This window comes from Crocodylus porosus, unplaced genomic scaffold (assembly GCF_001723895.1).
Source record: "Crocodylus porosus isolate Cpor-Errol unplaced genomic scaffold, CroPor_comp1, whole genome shotgun sequence".
Lineage (NCBI taxonomy): Eukaryota > Metazoa > Chordata > Crocodylia > Crocodylidae > Crocodylus > Crocodylus porosus.
The window spans coordinates 29,192,337-29,209,846 of record NW_017728943.1 but is presented as its reverse complement, the minus strand read 5'-3'; the positions used below and the strand labels follow the sequence as shown (position 1 = coordinate 29,209,846).

The 17,510-nt window shown below is 43.7% G+C and overlaps 1 protein-coding gene across 3 annotated transcripts in view; it reads right to left on the bottom strand.

Moving 5' to 3' along the window:
* Positions 1–17,510, bottom strand: part of PLCB4 (phospholipase C beta 4) — a 315,512-nt gene that overhangs the window by 206,843 nt on the left and 91,159 nt on the right. For all 3 annotated transcript variants that reach the window (XM_019549095.1, XM_019549097.1, XM_019549098.1), the window contains exon 2: positions 4,710–4,778. The gene's annotated coding sequence lies outside the window, so the exon portion shown is untranslated. The remainder of the gene's footprint in view (positions 1–4,709; positions 4,779–17,510) is intronic.

Sequence of the window (17,510 nt, the reverse complement as noted above, 5' to 3'; positions counted from 1 at the left end):
GTGTGTGTGTACCAATAACTTCATGGGGCTGTGTAGTGTGTTGTCTGTTTAATAAAACTGTTATCTGGACCCCTGAGTTGGGTTTGGCTTTGCTATAGTTCCAGCCCTGCTCCAGTCTCTACTCCTCACCCCTCTAACTTCTGTCTCATTTCTCCCTCACCACCACCTCCAGCACCTGTCTTGAGCTCCTCTCTGCCTCCAAGCCCCCTGATTCTTTGGCACTGTCTTATCCCCACTGCCTTTTCCCCTGAGCTCCCAGGTTTCTGCCTCAGTTTCTTTCCTGGCTGTCTCCCCCCCCAGCCAATCCCTCACCTGTCTGCCAGTTTCCAGCCCCAGCTCCCAGGTTTCTGCCTCTCTCTCCTTCCTGGCTGTCTCCTCATTGCCACTGGGCTTTTCTCCTTGCACCAGTGAACCTGAGTAACCTTGGGGCCACTTGACCTTAAGTAACCCCAAGCCTCAAATCCTTCGGCAGCTTCTATCTAGTGCACTGGTTCTAATCCCAGTTCTGGCAACTTTCACTCCCTACACTTTAACTCTCTCTCACCTTAACCTTCCCCCAAGTATCCCAGGTACCCCAAGCACATGCATACATACTGTATGACTTCCTATTGCTTAGTAGGGTAGTGACAGTAGAATAAGAACTATTTTGGCTTTTGCACCTGCCTGGGGATGTGGTAATATTCTGTCACATGTTTGGGAGTGACATGGTTACAAATACACAGTGAAAAACTAGAAATGAAATATTAACAATATGGTAATCTTCATCCACCCCTTAGAATACAATGTCCCTGAATTGTTTTTTCACCATTGCCTGCAGCTCATAACATTTAGTTGTCCGGACCCTAGGTATCTGACAAAATATTCTCTGAGAGTCCATCTGGCTCTTTCTCCTCTCTCCAGATGGCCACTGATGTCTGCATGTGGTTTTCTGATCTACTAGGAGGATGTTGATCACCTCCTCAGTGACACTAGTGACCAGAGTGGTATGAAAATTAGCTTGCAGTTCAGTGCATGGTGATATTTGCAAGTGACTTCTACCATAATTATCTCTCTCTGCTCTCCTGCAAGAGGATCATGTAGTTGAGCAAATGAAGCTGTAATTGGGGCACTGAGAATATTATGCTATTATTATCTATTAGCTCTGGTATTGCAGTGATGGAGTTCAGCACAATAGGTGGCCCATCTCAAAGCAAACCAAAGCTAGACTGTGGTACAACTGCCTGTTATATGGTCTCAGAAACCATTTTATTTTTATGTAGAGGTTGTGCTGGCCAGGCCAAACAAATGTAGCACTACTTGAGTGATGATACGGCCAAAGCAAGTGCATTCCTAGAATGCAAAGATGAAGACAGAGCTTGAAAATCTATCTGCCAATACCTGTTAGAGATGTTGAAAAGTACACCCTGACATTAGGATATCAATGGTGGGTCCATATGGAATTTTGACAATGTTAATTTGACAACAGTATCCCTAGTAAATAGCAAACACTGCTTCCAAAGTATTTTTATGGAACCAATAATTCTACTAAAGAGATCTCAACCATCGCACAATGTTGTGTATAATATGAAGAACCTCTCAACTAGTACCTCTAATGCAAAGACTAAACCTGCTTAGCAAGCTTTTATGCTTGCAAAGTGTTCTTGTCAAGGGATGTTTGAATAGGCTTTCTGGTTTAAAAAAAATGGAGCATAAAAACTTTAAAGCCTAATATTTGCTCTTCAGTAAAGGTTAATATGAGATCTGCAGTCTATTAAGAATGGCCTTCATGGGACCCAGAACTGTTTCAAAGGTACAATTCTAGATTCGGACACTATACTTTGCATTTATAACTATTTATTTAGTTTTCTTTCCTTAGTAATAGTTTTTATTTTATAATAAACCAAACTTGAAGTTAATTGTTTTTAATATTCTGAATTTTAAATAACCAAAGATTACGTTTTATTTAAAAAATCAGAGGTTATATACATACTAAAAATAATTTACTTGGCTGGGCACCTAATATAATCATGCTCCAGAATAAAACATGATAGCTTTTTAGTTTTCTCCTCCAAGGTCCTCTAAAGTCCATATGGGGTGGGTTTTTGTTTATTTGGTATTTCAAAAGAGTCAATAATATTTTTCAGAGCATCTAAAAGGCTGAAGTTGAACGCTGATGTGACTTAAGTCATGTAGACAATTTTGACAATGTTACCCATGGTGCTTTAGACCATTTGTACCTTAGATTTGTTTTAAGCTCTGTGTTATCTATAAAGAGGATTGATTTCAGTGATGTGCTTGGAGAGCAGATTTTTCCGTTAGCATCCCAGCTCAGTATGTAATATGCAATATCCAATTCAATATATTTGCGATGGGCTGCCTGATAATGATATCTGCTGAAGTCTAAGAATGTGGTTCTTTAGATTGTTTGCTATACTATGGAAATTCGGATTAATTTGTTTTTCTTCATCCAATAAATCTGAAAACCATAACTTTGGGAGCATCAGGCACAGGCACTGGATATGTGACAGGAATTATGACTAAACATTCAACAGAGCAGGAGTGTCAAATGCCCTGTGTCTAGGCTAGAATTAGACCACAGGGCTCTTCAGTGGCAGCAACCATAGCAATGACAGCAACAGACAAGCAGCCACAGGCCAGGCAGATTGCTGTAGTACAGGCAGCACAAGTTGTGGTGGTTCGAGCAGCCACAAGGTGTGCGGAGCCATGTCAGCACAACCCTTATTTGTCCCCTGCCACTGAGAGCCGTGTTCCCCAGGGTCTTGGGGCCCCTGATTATGTGGCAGACCCTGCCCACCTCTAGTCACATTCCCAGATTCCATGACCCACTGGTAGCCCAGCAAGCCAGATGGAGCAGCACCATGGGCTGGATGTTTGATAGCCTTGAATTAGAAAATGTGGTCTTGTGGTCAGTGTAGTTAATTAGAAGAGAACAGTGGTCATTTGGCCTTGTGCATTCTACTCCTGGTACTGTCAGACTTCTATCTGCGTGATTTTGGTGAGTGTCGTTAGGTTGTAGGCAATCTAAGTGATGACTGTGTGTTCCTATACATTCATAAAGAACATTATATATTGTTGGTAATATTGACAGCCAATCAGTGACAACAGCAGAAACAGTACTAGTAATAGTACTACTACTAACAGTCAACAGCAACAACAAAGATGAATTAATATGATAGATACTATTTGTGGCCACCTTTTTCATGAGCTTTAGTCCATTAATACAGATTGTCTTAGTAATGCTGGTGACAGTAGGGACGTTTATTACTGAGCTCCTTTCTAATCTCTCCACTGAGATTTAGTGGAATAATCAGAGGAGAACCAGTCAAAATCATTTGTGGTTTAGGCTTTTACAGGGCACCCAGGGACTTAATCTGGGGGAAAGACTGAGGAATGGTTTGAGAATCACCTGGAAGACTGGCCAGTCATTTCCCCCCAATATGATCATAAGAATTTGTTTTAAAAAAACACATTGAATTTCTTCCCCCTCTGGCTGGGGATACTTTTTGAGGTAGTAAGTGAGATTTGCACTGTATCTTGAGATTCCTCACATGGATAACATGCACTATATGATAACTGAAAAGGGTGAGAAACTACTATTCTGGTTCTGTTGCAATAAGTTTAGAGAGACTAGGCAAGAGGAGCCCTTCCAGCAGTAAGCCACATTATTAGTATTATTCCTATAGTTTTTTCACCCCAGCAACTCAAGGAACTAACAGGGTCAAATTCACATTGCAAGGTCAGTAGATTAAAATGTAGAGGTCTCTGACTTGGTTTTAGTCAGGACTGAATGGATGACCCGATCCATACTCAGTGACCTCAGCTTTCTCCTGAAGGAAATGAGGTATGATGAACACAGAGAGGTCATGCAGGTGCCATAGAGATGTTGCCCCTCTATTTATAAAGGTAGATTGCAAACTTTTGGCAGTGTTGTTAAAATAGTAGATGGGTCTCCAGGTGATATTTTTGCATAGAAATCTGTTTTTCCATTTTCTGTGCTTGTGGTTCCAAAGCCTTCTGGACTAACAGACCACAGCCAATCCTCAAAATTTCTCATGGACCAACATGTGCCCTTGTCAAACTTAAATTAAAGAAAAGAAGGGAAAGGGCAGGGGAAATGAGGGAAAGGATATGATTAGGGTCAAGGGTAGTCTGACGCAATCCACAGACTACCAACCACACACAGCCTTGCAGAGAACAAACAGTCCAGAAACCATAGTCTGGGAACCAGTATTCCACAATGATTAAACCTCTCGCTCCATCAATGTCATCTATGCTTTCATGACCGCTAAATATTTCTCAGAAATACTCAGACTTCAGTTACTACAGAACACAGATGACTGACTGCTTAATGACATAAATAACATGCAACACATGACAGTTGTTCCCAAGGACTACACTGGCTTCCTATCATTCCCCAGTGTCATTCATGCTGTTGACAATGGCTTACAATGCCCTGTTTAGTTTAGATCCTGACTACCTGGGAAACTTTATCTACCCCTATTCTTGCTCAGTGTAGCTGTACAGGGTACAAGACAATTTGCATGGAGTTAGGAATATGTCCTCTTATATAAGAATGGATTAATTCAAAACAGCAATGCATCCTAAACATACATTTTACATTAACCAAATGAAGTAGAAAACCAGTAATGCTGTCTTTGCAGCTTCTAATAAATTAGTTGTAATATCTAATCTACAAGCAAGTAACTTACCAAAATAGTTCTCAATTGGCTGGATAAACAGTGATCTGATAAGACAGATGTGCTGGGAAACTCTTCCTTCTGTAAAATAATGAAACAAAAGAAAGATCAATATAAATCCTGGTTTCATGTCCTGAAAACCACACAAGGTAAAACATCCCTTTGAAAGTCCAGAAATCTGTGGTATCAAAAGAAACCTATAAGAACTAGATTCAGTTACACCTTTGCTAAATCTTCCATAGTAAAACACTACGTATATGCTTCTTTGGCTACAAACAGATGTTTTCCTTAGAACAGGATCAGCTGTGCTGGGACACATCCACATCCTGGCACAACTGATCTACTTCACTGAGTGATACATATGTCACCAATTGTCCCACAGGGTTGGGCCCAGCCACTAGGGGCTTTAGGGGCCTTATCCTGGAGGACAGTTGGTAATGGGGGTAACCCTGTGTTCTCTGCTTGCAGATATATACTCCAGGATTCCCCCGCAGATTCCCCCAGCATGTGTATCATATTGCTGCACCTGACTTGGGGTGCACCACTGCAAACAGGAGAGCCCTGGGTCCCACATTTGCTGAGGTGCACCTTGAACTGGTGCAGAGAAGCACGATATCCTTGCCAGGGCATGCATCTGCAAATGAGGGAACCCAGGCAGGCATTCCTAGGACTTCACAGAATGGGACTTCCCAGGTCACACAAGATCAGGCTACTGAGGCACCAAAAGCACTTGCCAGGGAGGCTGCAGAGTGCTCTGGGCTGCCCAGGTTATACAACCGTAAAGCATGCAGGCATCAGCCACAAAAAAGCAGCACAAACTCACACCAGCTATTTGTGTGGCCATAATTCAGGGCATTAGTGGCGTAGCAAGGGGCATGGACATCTGTTTGCTTGGCCTTTGTGCCTTTTTATGGTGGCACAAAGGTAAAGTCTGTTTCCAGCCTTTGCAGAAAAAAAGAAAAGTCATGGCAAACACAGGTTGGAAACTATGGATCATGAATACCATTCCCCATTGCTGTGTGTCAGGATAAATGTTAACATTCCTAAAGCATCCGAGATAACTAATAATGATCACAAAGCAGCAGCTGAACAATACTGCTGTATTTGTAAGCTTTCCAGAATAAATGTGAACTGACTTTAATTGCTTTTATTTCACTTTTCCTTTAGAGAAGACCATACATTTTAGCAGAGAAACTGCAATTCAGAATAGAGAACAGAAAGCTACAGTGACATAGAACCTGTTCATAATACAGCAGACAAGGGGGTTATAGAAAATGAGAGAAAGTGTGACAGTCTGTACAAAAGAAAGCGCCAAGGTGTTCATTTGGAAATTTAACTAGCAAGCAATGAAGGTTGGCACTCTGAGCTAATCAAAGTCAGGAGTCAATTTCTTCGTAAAGACCAAGAGGTACTAAGCAGAGTGATGATAGGCTGAAAAAGGCTGTGAAAATGCAGACATTTAGTAGCTTACATTCAATGTAGTACAGAAAGTGAAGCCAGTGGAGGGATTTGTGAGAAGAAGTAATATGGTCAAAGCAATCGACTGGAAGAATGATCTCGGCAACAGCCTCCTGGACAGCTGTACGCAGGCAAGACTGCATTGGTCAAAGTTAGAGAAAAAAGTGTTTCAGTCACTGAGATGCAAAGTCACAGGAACCTGGATGAGAGTTCAAGGCATCGTGATGGTTAGGAAAAGATCTTATGTAAGAGATACTGTACAGGAAGGTTTAGACATAGCCTGGATGTAAAGATCCAGAAAGGGAAAGAGATCTGAGTCAAAGACACCAGTCAGTGCCTGGATGGTGGTAAAGTTGTCCACAGTGATTGAGAATAGAGATGGGGTGCATAAGAGGAAAGATTATGAGCTCTGTTTCAGCTATGTACATGTACATGCATACGTGCGTCAGAGAGAGAGAGACAGAATGAACTGCACCAAATATACTAAAGCTAGTTAAGGCTAGGTGTGGCTCAGTAAATGTATCGTTCCAATCTGTCTGATTGGTCAAAAACAGTGATTCTGAAAATCAAAACATAACACCCACCTACAGTAGTGTAATGTTAAGCAGTAGACACAAGCCTACAAGAGAACACAGTTATTTCAATGCTAGTACAACAACTGGCCTACTCTGTCATACAGCCTGTTATTTCTTCTGCTTATTTTTCTCAAGCCAACAAACATCACCTGTGTCTGATCAGCTGAGTGCCAGCTCTACAACATACTGGAAAAGTTGCTTGATGGCCATCTGTGTCTGATTCAACAACAATGTAGAGGTATTAACTACATACTAAATACTCCAGAACCCACTAGAGGTGCACTGATTCACAGGTCTTATATTAGATTGGCACCAATATAAAGAAAATTGATTGTATCGGAAATCAGCTTAATATGGGTGATAATTTGGCTGATAAATGCTCATGCATACATGCAGCCGCAGCACAGCACGCAGGCAAAGAGGAGCACAGCCCGGTAGCTTGGAGAACAGCATGCAGTTGGTAAGTCTGTTGTGGTGGAAAGGGAAGGGGGAGAAAAGGGTCATGGGGGGGCAGATCAGCACCCCCCCGGAGTCCCGCCCAGATGTGCAGACGTGTGCCCTTGGGTCTGTGTGGGTGGGGGCCGTGATGTCGGGCAGACGCGGGGGGGTGGGGGCTGCACTGGGCTCTTCCCGGCGCATGGGGGCTACACTTAAGCTGCAGGGCTGCACTCAGGACTGCGCTCCTGGTGTGTGGGGGCTGCCCTTAGGGCAGGTAGCAGCAGTGCTGGGAGGAAATGTATGGGGGGGCTACAGTGAAATCTGGGGTGGCTGCAGCCCCACCCCATAACCTCCCTCCCAGCACTGCCAGCACCGGCCACGAGCACAGCCCTGGCCCAGCCACCCCTCCCCCCCACATGCTGGAAGGAGCTCAGCACAGCCCCAACCCAACCAGCAGTGCCAGCCTGCCATGTCCCCCTGCCCATGCCCTCCCAGGTTGCATGCAGCGGCAGGAGCTTCCCCCCTCACAACACCCCCTGGACAAGCTGCAGCTCTGTCCCAGACCCTGCCCCAAATGGGCAGCACCTGCCCCAGCCCCACTCCTTCCCTCACCACAGGGGCCTTAATCTGCCCCCCACATCCCTTCCCTCCCCCCTCCCTGTCCACCACAACAGACTTACCAGCTGCAATCTGGAAATCGGATTGGTATCAGCTGATATGTCTCCTTAAAAACTGGCTATCAGTATCAGCCCACAAAATCTCTATTGGTGCATCCCTAGAAACCACATTGCCTCAACATCTCCCATAAAGGCTGTATATAGGATCTGAGTAGGAGTTGCACACTAGAACCATGCAAGAACTCTTTGGCATATTCAGAGTTGTTCACACTACATTACTATTCTAGGGCCTCCCAATAAAAAAGGAACCGTTTAGGAGCAACTCTGTTTACCTTTGCTACAAACTTCAGTCAAGGGTGACAAAGTCTGCTGACAGATCTGCATCAACGAAGGACCTGAACCGATTATCATAAGGGAAACACTGATTGCTGAGATGATTATCATAAGGGAAACACCCAGGAACAACATAACATCTGGTAATTCCAGATGGTCATAACTGCTCCATTAAAACATTCCTGAAATTTTCCCCGATATCAAACAAAGCATTCCCCTGTGCATACAGGGACCCAGACTGGGCGATATCTACAAGAAGAAAACAGGGAAATTAAATCAATCAGTGACCTAACAACTACTTTATAATAGTTTCTGGTTCTACTGAGTACTCACTTCTCCCTATCACCTGCCAAAACTTGAAGACCTGATGCTCCTCTTTCCCTCTCCCCCGCCAATTTCTGGAGGCACCATGGGCACATGAGGAGCTTTAAAGAACATGCCTACAGCTGAGTTGCAGCCAAGCTTTTTAAAACTCCCTGGGTACTTCCAGAGAACTTTAAATATCGGCTGAGGCATCTTCCATGAGCTTCCCACATTGAAGCCAGGTCCAGTCCCTGGTGTGGTCTCAGGGGCTAACAGCTGACAATCAGCTAATTGTGAGCCCCAGACAGACTCACAAGCACTCCTCACCTTTCAATCTGCCAGTGTAGGGGGAGCCTGGGCAAACAGTAATGGCACAATGAGATCTGATCACCAGTCCCAAGAATCATGCCTATTTCCATGCATATGTGGCATGGCAGGCAGCACAACTGGTGGGATTGGGGATCAGATTGCATTGTGCCATTAAATGAACATGTGCCTGGGGCTATATATGGACACCAAAGGAAACTGTTGCTAGCCCTGTTTGCTCTAAAGCATAAAAGGAAAATCTTTGATAATCTCTTCCTCAACCCCAAGAACAAAAAAAACCCCAACAACAAAAAACACAACAAACAAAAAAGACCAAAACAAAACACCACACACTGATTTCTCAATGGAAAAAAACCCGGCAGGAACTTTTCCCACAAGCCTCCTAGAAAGTGAAAGACATAAATGATTATTTTTAACATAAAGCCATACTAGACAGACAGGTAGCTAGACAGAAAGTTAGGTATATGTGTATTTATATCTCTATCTATGTAGTATGTCTTTATGTTAATAAATGATACTCATGTACTTGTGCATGTATTTTCAGCAATACATATATATAATTTACTACCACAAAGGATTGCAGATCTAACCAAACTATATGGTGCTAATTAGTCTGATGCACAGTTAAACAAGAAAGCTATTTTGGCAAGTAGGAACTGTGGTTCATGATGTGTTCATGCTTATGGGTAAATACATTGTCAACTACATAATCATGAATTCAATGAGTGTTATTAACTTGATCAATGGAGACAGACAGGTAGCATCAAATACATTCTGTTTTATAAATATATAAGCAGGTCTGTAGTCTCAGAGTTGGCTTTGGCCTACTACATCAAAATTTATTTTTCTTACTTTTGATAAACTGAATTTTTAAATCTTTAGTAATTTATAAACCAATATGCTGAATTCTGTTGAGACTGCTGCACATGCCAGGAGTTTCATCAAATAATTTATGGAATCATTAGAGATCATGGAACTATTCTTGGACCTCACAAAGTACTACCACATGTACTAAATTACCTACTAGTTCCCAATCATTTATAGCTATTTGTAAATTAAAGTATAATACATTTAAGTATTAATTATCTTAAAAGTTCTTTTTGTGTTTAACATTTTGAAAGTTGTCAGAATAAGAAACACAGAAAAAAAGAATTTACTTGGGTATTATCAGGGGAGAAAACTGCCCCAGTCAGATATAATTTATAACTAACATGACATCTGTTGCATGGCATGGTTCTTTCAGCTGAAAATTTCTGCACAAAGATTGCAAACGAACATATGGAACTAGGCAGGGACTGGGCAGGGACTGGGCAGAATGGAATTTGCTCACACTTCATCCTGATAACAGGTCACTTTTCACAGGCACTAATCAAGCCCACAGTCTAAAACAACAGCTAATCCCTCTTCACCCTCTGCTTTATGCTGGATCACTAGGATTCCACATGCATATTCCTTTCCAGTCATCCCAATTGCTGTTTTATCCCAAATTGGTGTGATGCAGTATACATGATGAAGACAGCTGCAACTGACTGGTGACTTCTCCCTCTCTCTTCCTAGAGTAGTTCCACACTTCCTCCACCCACTCCTGAGGCATAAAGCAACAAATGCCACAATACATATCAAGTATCACATTTACAAATAGCTTTCCTAAAATATGTCCAGGAAGAACAGTCAGAAAAATTAGGCGGAAATATCACACATTTCCTCCACATTTCTAAATATTTGAGCTTTAAATTATTTTATAAGAAATAAACAGAGAAATATTATGACATAATGTTTAGGTTTGCCAATAACCAAAACCAAACACACAGAAATCCCCCTGGTCTCCATTATAACTCGTAAGCTGTTATTAATGAAAATATACTGTTACTAAGCAAACTATTGGAGGAATTTTGAACTGGAGCTGCTGCATCAATATTCTAGGCACAGAAGGAAAGCAATTTCTATAATTCCATGAACCTACAACACTGAATGTAAGGACTACTGGGAAGCTAATATGAAACACAATACAAATAGTACTTCTGTTGGGGCTGATTTTTTTTTCTCTTCAACAGTCTCACTAGTCCTGAGAGTTTTTACATTGGCCAAAGCAAGGCAGCAATCCAGCCAGAACAAGCAACATGATATACCAGACTTTGGCTTGCTGCCTCCCTCCACCTGACACACTTCATTTGTAATGGGATACTAGCAGCTGGCATTTCATAAAATTATGGAGTTAGGGATTAATGCTGGAGGTTTAAAATGCTAGGATCCCAAGCAGCAAAAACATTCATTTCTATACATGGGCAAAATGACAGGTGCAGAATACATGTCCAAATGAAGATTAAATGCAAAAAGGGTATTCCAAATGATAAGATTTTAAGGTCTAGCTCATAGCAATATGTCAAAGCTGAAGATAAATATAAACAAATGGAATGTGAAATTCTGGCTCCAATGAAGCCACTGAGATCAGGATTTATACTACATTATGCAAAATCAGAAACAATGAAAAAAATGCAATTTTCACACAGCTATTTCATGTATGGATCGGCTTCACTTGTCCCAGAGGGTTAGTTCATTGTGTCAAGGACTCCATCTCATTTTGTATATGGGTAGAGCCTGGGTTCAGGTTTTTGTCCTCTATTGCCAGGGCTCAAGTTTTCATATAGGGTTTCTCTTCCTGCGTTCAAAGTGTATTTTCTCAATCTAGAGTGAGCTCAATGCTACATTGAGCTTTCAAGGTGCTTCTCTGTTGAGATGAGGAGTTCCATTGTCTTTTTAATACTTTCTGCAGTGTTTATTTATTTATGTTTACCTTTGATCATTTATTTGGAGCTCATTTAAAAGCAAAATGAACTACAAGACCATGTTTACCTTAATCCTTGCCTCCCTGCCTCCCTTCCACACCCCCACCCACACATAGACTTTCTATCCCCAGCACCAGCATTGCTCCTGTTATAGCCTGACAGGTGCCCACAGCTGATGTTAAGACCTTTCTGAAAGTCTGTATGAGACAGGACGATGTCAAAGGATGAAAGGAGAAAAAAAAAAAAGGATTCATCTTCTGTAGTTGTCTTGGCATTGACTAGCCCCTTTAGCTTGGTTTAAAATGAGTTTCTGGGACTCAACGTTTATTATGGCTGATGAAGGTCTGGCAAGAATTCAGAAAAAAGAAAAAGGAGAAATATGAATTGAAGACGTGGGTTTCTGGTCTTGAAGGGGCACAAGAGATCAAGTGACAAATCTCAGGACTGTGATGAGCTAGATGATGGCTTCTCAGAAACAGCTTAGTTATCACATGGCTAGTTATCCTGTATCTAGTGTTCTGTGTTTTCAGTTTTTACCAATTTCTTTTAGCCAGATTTTACCATTTTTACCAATTTTCACCGATAAATTCCAATTTTTTTTAAATTAAAGTAGTCAGTTTTTACTGATTTACACCCATTATTACTGATTTACACCCAGCTGCTCCACATGGGCCCATGGGGCTGGATCACTGCCTGGGGGCGTGGGGCTTTCGGCTCTGACTCCAGGTGGAGCAGGAGGTGCCGGTGCTAGGGTTGGGCCCCCCCCTTCCACATCTGGCCATGTGCCACTCTCTCCAGCCCCTGGGCTGCGCCATGCCGTGGTGCAAGCAGGTGGTGTCGGCTGCTCCCAGGGCTGCTGCAGCAGGCGTTTGGATGAGTCAAGACAAGTGGAGCCCCAGGGAGTTCGGGGTCCAGCACTGCCCAGCAGCTGCAGACAGTTGGCATCAGCCACTCCTGCAGATGCTGCAGCAGGGGCTGGGGTGAGTGGGGACAAGCTGTGCCATGCCCTGTGCCTCCTGGGGCTCTGCTTGTTCCCACTCACCCCAGCCCCTGCTGCAATACTCCCAGGAGCAGCCGACACCAGCTGCCTGCACCATGGTACAGTGCAGCCCAGGGGCTGGAGTGAGTAAGGACAAGTGGAGCCTCGGGGGGTTTGGGGCATGGCACAGTCCAGCAGCTGCAGGCAGCTGGTGCTGGCCACTCCCAGGGCCACTGCAGCAGGGGCTGGGGTGAGTGGGGACCAACTGCACTGTGCCTTGCACCCTCTGGGGCTCCACTTGTTCCCACTCATCCCAGCCCATGCTGCAGCAGCCCTGGGAATGGCCAATGCCAGCTGTGGAGGGAACTGTAAGTCAGTGGGTACAGGGCATGGCTCTTACTATCCTGGAAGGGCTGTGGGCTGGGGGGATGCACTGGGCTCTTCCCAAGGAGTGTATGTGCCCAGATCTGCATGCAAGACAAGAGCAGGCTGCCGCCCACCCCCAGCACCAGGAAAAGCCCGGTGCCAACACTGGTCTCAGCCTACAGCAGCAGTCTGCTCTTGTCCTACACACAGATCCGGGGGCACTTGCCCCCCCAGGAAGAGCCTGGCTCAGCCCCCAGCCCTCCCAGGGTGCATGTAGCAGCAAGAACCGTGCCCCTGCCCCACACCCACTGACAGCTCCCTCCATTTTGCTCCCTGCTGCAGGCCCAGGAGCAGCCAACACGCTGCGCCACGCCCCTCTCCCTGCCCCTTCCCTAGTCCCAGCCTTACTCCCTCTCTCCCTCACCGCCATGGGAACATATGATTATTTTCCCTGATTTAAACGGATTTATTTTTTTCTGTTCTTCCTTTTATCCCGATTCCACCTCAGTTTTTATGTTTGGTAAATAAAACCTGAAAAATTCCTGTTTTATTTTTTTTTTCTTCAATAAAAGCTGAAAACGCAGAACACTACCTGTATCAAATAAGCCAGTAATCATATGTAAAACAGGAATTAAGGTTAGACCCTTTGCTAGTGTGAAGTCAGTACAGTTATGTCGGTTAGTACCTCTGGGTAGTAGAAACATGACTTTGTTTCGTCTTGTAAAGCAAATACTTAGACAAGAACATGCAGTCATGGTAACAACATGTCATTTGCAATTGTGTTCTAGAGTATGAAGTCTGACATTTATAAAGAAGTAGTTTAAACCCATATGGCTGGAAACAGAGTTTGTGGAGCTCGTAAACGAATTAGTTTAGAAGTGCAGATGTGCTTGTGATGACACCACACCAAAAGAAGATAATCACAAACAAAATCTACAAGGAAACTTTCTTCTGTCTGAAACACTTTCTTTCTTCACTCTTTTAAATTTTTTTCTTCTATATATTTTTCTTACTCCTTCACCACTGATCTGAATAAAAAAAGAATATGTTGACTTTCAAAAACAAAAACAGTACAATTGGCCTAGAGGGTAATAAAGCATTTAAACAGGCTTAGCTCTTCAAACTCTGCATGGGGTGCTGGGAATAGGGTATTTATCTTTATTTCTTCTGTCAAAATCCAATATATTATTTAGGACTATTAAACAAAAGACTTTTGCTTTTTATCAGTATTCCTTTTCAAATGTAAAATAATGAAGTCCAAAAGTTATTAATCAGACTTTTCAAGTACAAACCTATTTTCCTCAGTGCTCCTTAGTGCTGGGCTGGACCCAGTGGTCACCAAATTTTAAATTACTGATGAGTTCATTTTCTTTAAGCAATTGATATCGATCAGCTTGTAATCAGTCAGAAAATCTCAACCTTGGTGTGTGTTACCTTGGTGTGCGTTTATGTCCAATATCCATTTTGATGGAAAGCATAAGATTTTTTTGTTCCCCTGAAGATACAGCCAACAAAGTAAAGTGCTGAAAGCTGCATCACTTTTTTACGTTAAAAAAGAGACTTGACATGTTTAAACAGCAAAACCCCTATATATATTGCTAAGACCTTGTTGGACTTTTTCTTTGTTTTGTTTTTTATTTGTCAGTGCTAATCTTTGGTCTGTAAATGTGGATTTGCACAAATAACCATTTATATTGATTGCCTTAAAAGATGACAGCCAACAGTTATGTGAGCAGAGTGATTATGCTGACAGTCTCAATAGTTAGGCATTTTAACTATCTGCTACATATTCACTGCTGTGCAAACTGTACCCTGGTTTCCATTCCCTTAGCACCTAACTAATGATTTATATAGAGGCCATATGCTAACTTCTTTGAAACACGCATATTGATGGGTCAACAAGCTTTGCTAGCATCCCTAATTAGAACTAGTACATCCAGCTGAGATTTGGCTTCCCAGGGCAAATAATAGATGTCTACCATGACAACACCATCTGAGATCAAAGACTTAGTGCTTCATGCTGTGGATTTACCTGTCAGTAAACTGTAACAGGAAAAACCTCTGGTGATATAGACTTGGATAATAAATGCATAGATACGTTACAAAAATCCGCTGTCTACAAGATTTCAGTTTTTAACTCTACCAGTACATCTGTTGATGCAACAACATAGACATGTCCAGTAAATACTTATCTAAATACTTCCTCTACTTTTAAGGAAGACATAAATCACCAGGTAGTTTACAGTCCATTTCCAATTGAATTAATGGTGTGTTTTTGTAATTTTTCTCTTTTAACCTCAATGGACTGAATTCTGCACAGAGCTGAGTATAATAACCTTGATCCAGTAAAGCTATTGAGTATCCGTTTCATTTTAAGCATCTTGTTAGGTCCCTTCCAGCCCTACCTTTCTATGATCCTCTAATTCTACTGATTTCAGGTGTACTCATTCTTCAAGGCAGTAGTACAATCAATAGGAGTAATACTGTGCCTGGCATTTTGGTTGGAAGAATAGAGGATTATTTAATTAGAAATTTTACTCACATTACAAACCAATCATCACCTTCTTTGAATTGAGTGTGGAGCACACCTCACCAGTCAGGGTAGCAGACTTTATAGATGGTATGTTGTTTTGGATCACCAATGGAACTAGAATATTTCTGAAGCACTCCAAGGATGACTATTACCTTGCCAACAGCCCATCCAACAAATTATTCAGACAAATCTTTTATCCTCTATCATCAATGAATGGGCTAATAAATATCCTCTTTTCCAACTCCATCCTGACAGGTCCCATGGATCAGAGGTAAGTTTGGCAAAAGAAGGAGGAGGATTCATGGTCAGGGTTCCTGTAGCAGAAGTCTCACATGGATTTGAACACTTGTGTCAAGAATTATTGTTAAACCCTATGGCTGTGTAGGGAAGAGAGAAGAGTTGTTGCAACCATAAGCATCTGCAAAGTCTCAATGAATATATCTCTTCTGCAGAATAGACTGCATGTTTAATCTAGCTCAGGGGTCGGCAACCCCTGGCACATGTGCCGAGCTTGGCTCACAAGGCCATTTTGCTTGGCATGCCATGGCCAGCCCCGGCTCCAGGTAGCTGCTGCTAGCGACAGAGCCCAAGCTGGTCCCAGCAGGGCTTGCAGCATCCCAGCTGCCTGCTGGGAGCAGCCTGGGATCCCGGCTGGCAGCAGCTCCCCAGAGCCAGGGCTGGCTGCAGCCGGGAGGTTCCAAACAGCTGTTCTGGGCTCCGGCATCAGCTCCATACCGGCATGTACAGGTGTGTGTTGGACTGGGCAGTGAGGGAGGAGCCCAAGGCAGCGCAGCCCCGGTCTCTCCCCTGCTCCCGGCACGGAGGTGATGAGCCCGGTGCAGCTGTTTGCATTCTGCCTGCTGCTTGCTGCAGCTGCCCAGAGCCCGGGCTGGCTACAAACAGCTGTGCCAGGCTCATTACTTCTGTGCCAGAAGCAGGGCAGAGACCAAGGCTGCGCTGCCTCAAGTACCACCCACTCCGACGCGTGGGTGCATGTGCTGATACCAGAGCCCGGCACAGCTGTTTGGAGCCTCCCAGCTGAAGCTGGCCCCAGCTCTGAGGAGTTGCTGCCAGCCAGACCCTGGGCTGCTCCCAGCAGGCAGCTGGGACACTGCAAGCCCTGCTGGGAGCAGCCCGGGCTCCAGCAGCTACCCAGAGCTGGGGTAGCTGCTGGCAGCCACAGAGCCCAGACTGTGGGACAAGGGGCTTTGGGTGGGGAGTGAGGGGCAGCAGGGCTGGGGGGCAGGGGCTTTTGGTGTGGGGCAAGGGGTACAAGCAGGGCATCCTGCCATGTACCCCTTGCCCTCATTTTGTTTTTCTGCCATGCCAGCACTCTGGCACCTTCCGAAGTGGGCATTGTGGTGTTTTTCGGCACAGGCCAAAAAGCATTGCCTACCCTGATCTACCTTTTAAAGCCCCCTTCCCCACAGGAAAAGACTAGAGTCTCCCATTGTGAGAAAATTGTATCATTCTCTTCCCACCCACCTACTTCCCCTACAAAAATGAAGCACATACATAATGAACTCCTTCCATAAAATTAAAACATTTCTGTAACATACATATATTCAGTTGTGTATAGGTAAGTGACACTCCACTCAGTGAAGCACTACAAGAGCCTATGTGGTGGGATGTTTTGAGTCTTCCCAGAAGAATTTACTCTCCACACTGAAGTCAAATGGACCTTGAGTGACTTACAAATCTCCACTGAGTAAAGAATTAGGATTCATATCTGTGTGTATGCACACATATCTACTCTCTTTATATTCCTATTCCAAATCATAGAATCATAGCAGTAGGGTTGGAAGGGATCTTGTAGATCTTCAAGTCTGACCTCCCACCTGGGCAGAAGAAAAACTGGGCTCAAATGATTCCAGCCAGGTAGGCATCAATCCTCCTCTTAAAGACCCCCAGGGTAGGAGCCAGCACCACTTCCCCTGGAAGTTGGTTTCAGATCCTAGCCGCCCTGACAGTGAAGTAGTTCTTATGGATGTCTAATCTAAACCTACTCTCCAACAACTTGTGGCCATTATTCCTTGTTATGCCAGGGGGCGCTAGGGGAAACAAGGTCTCTCCCAAACACTTCTGGTCCCCCCTAGTG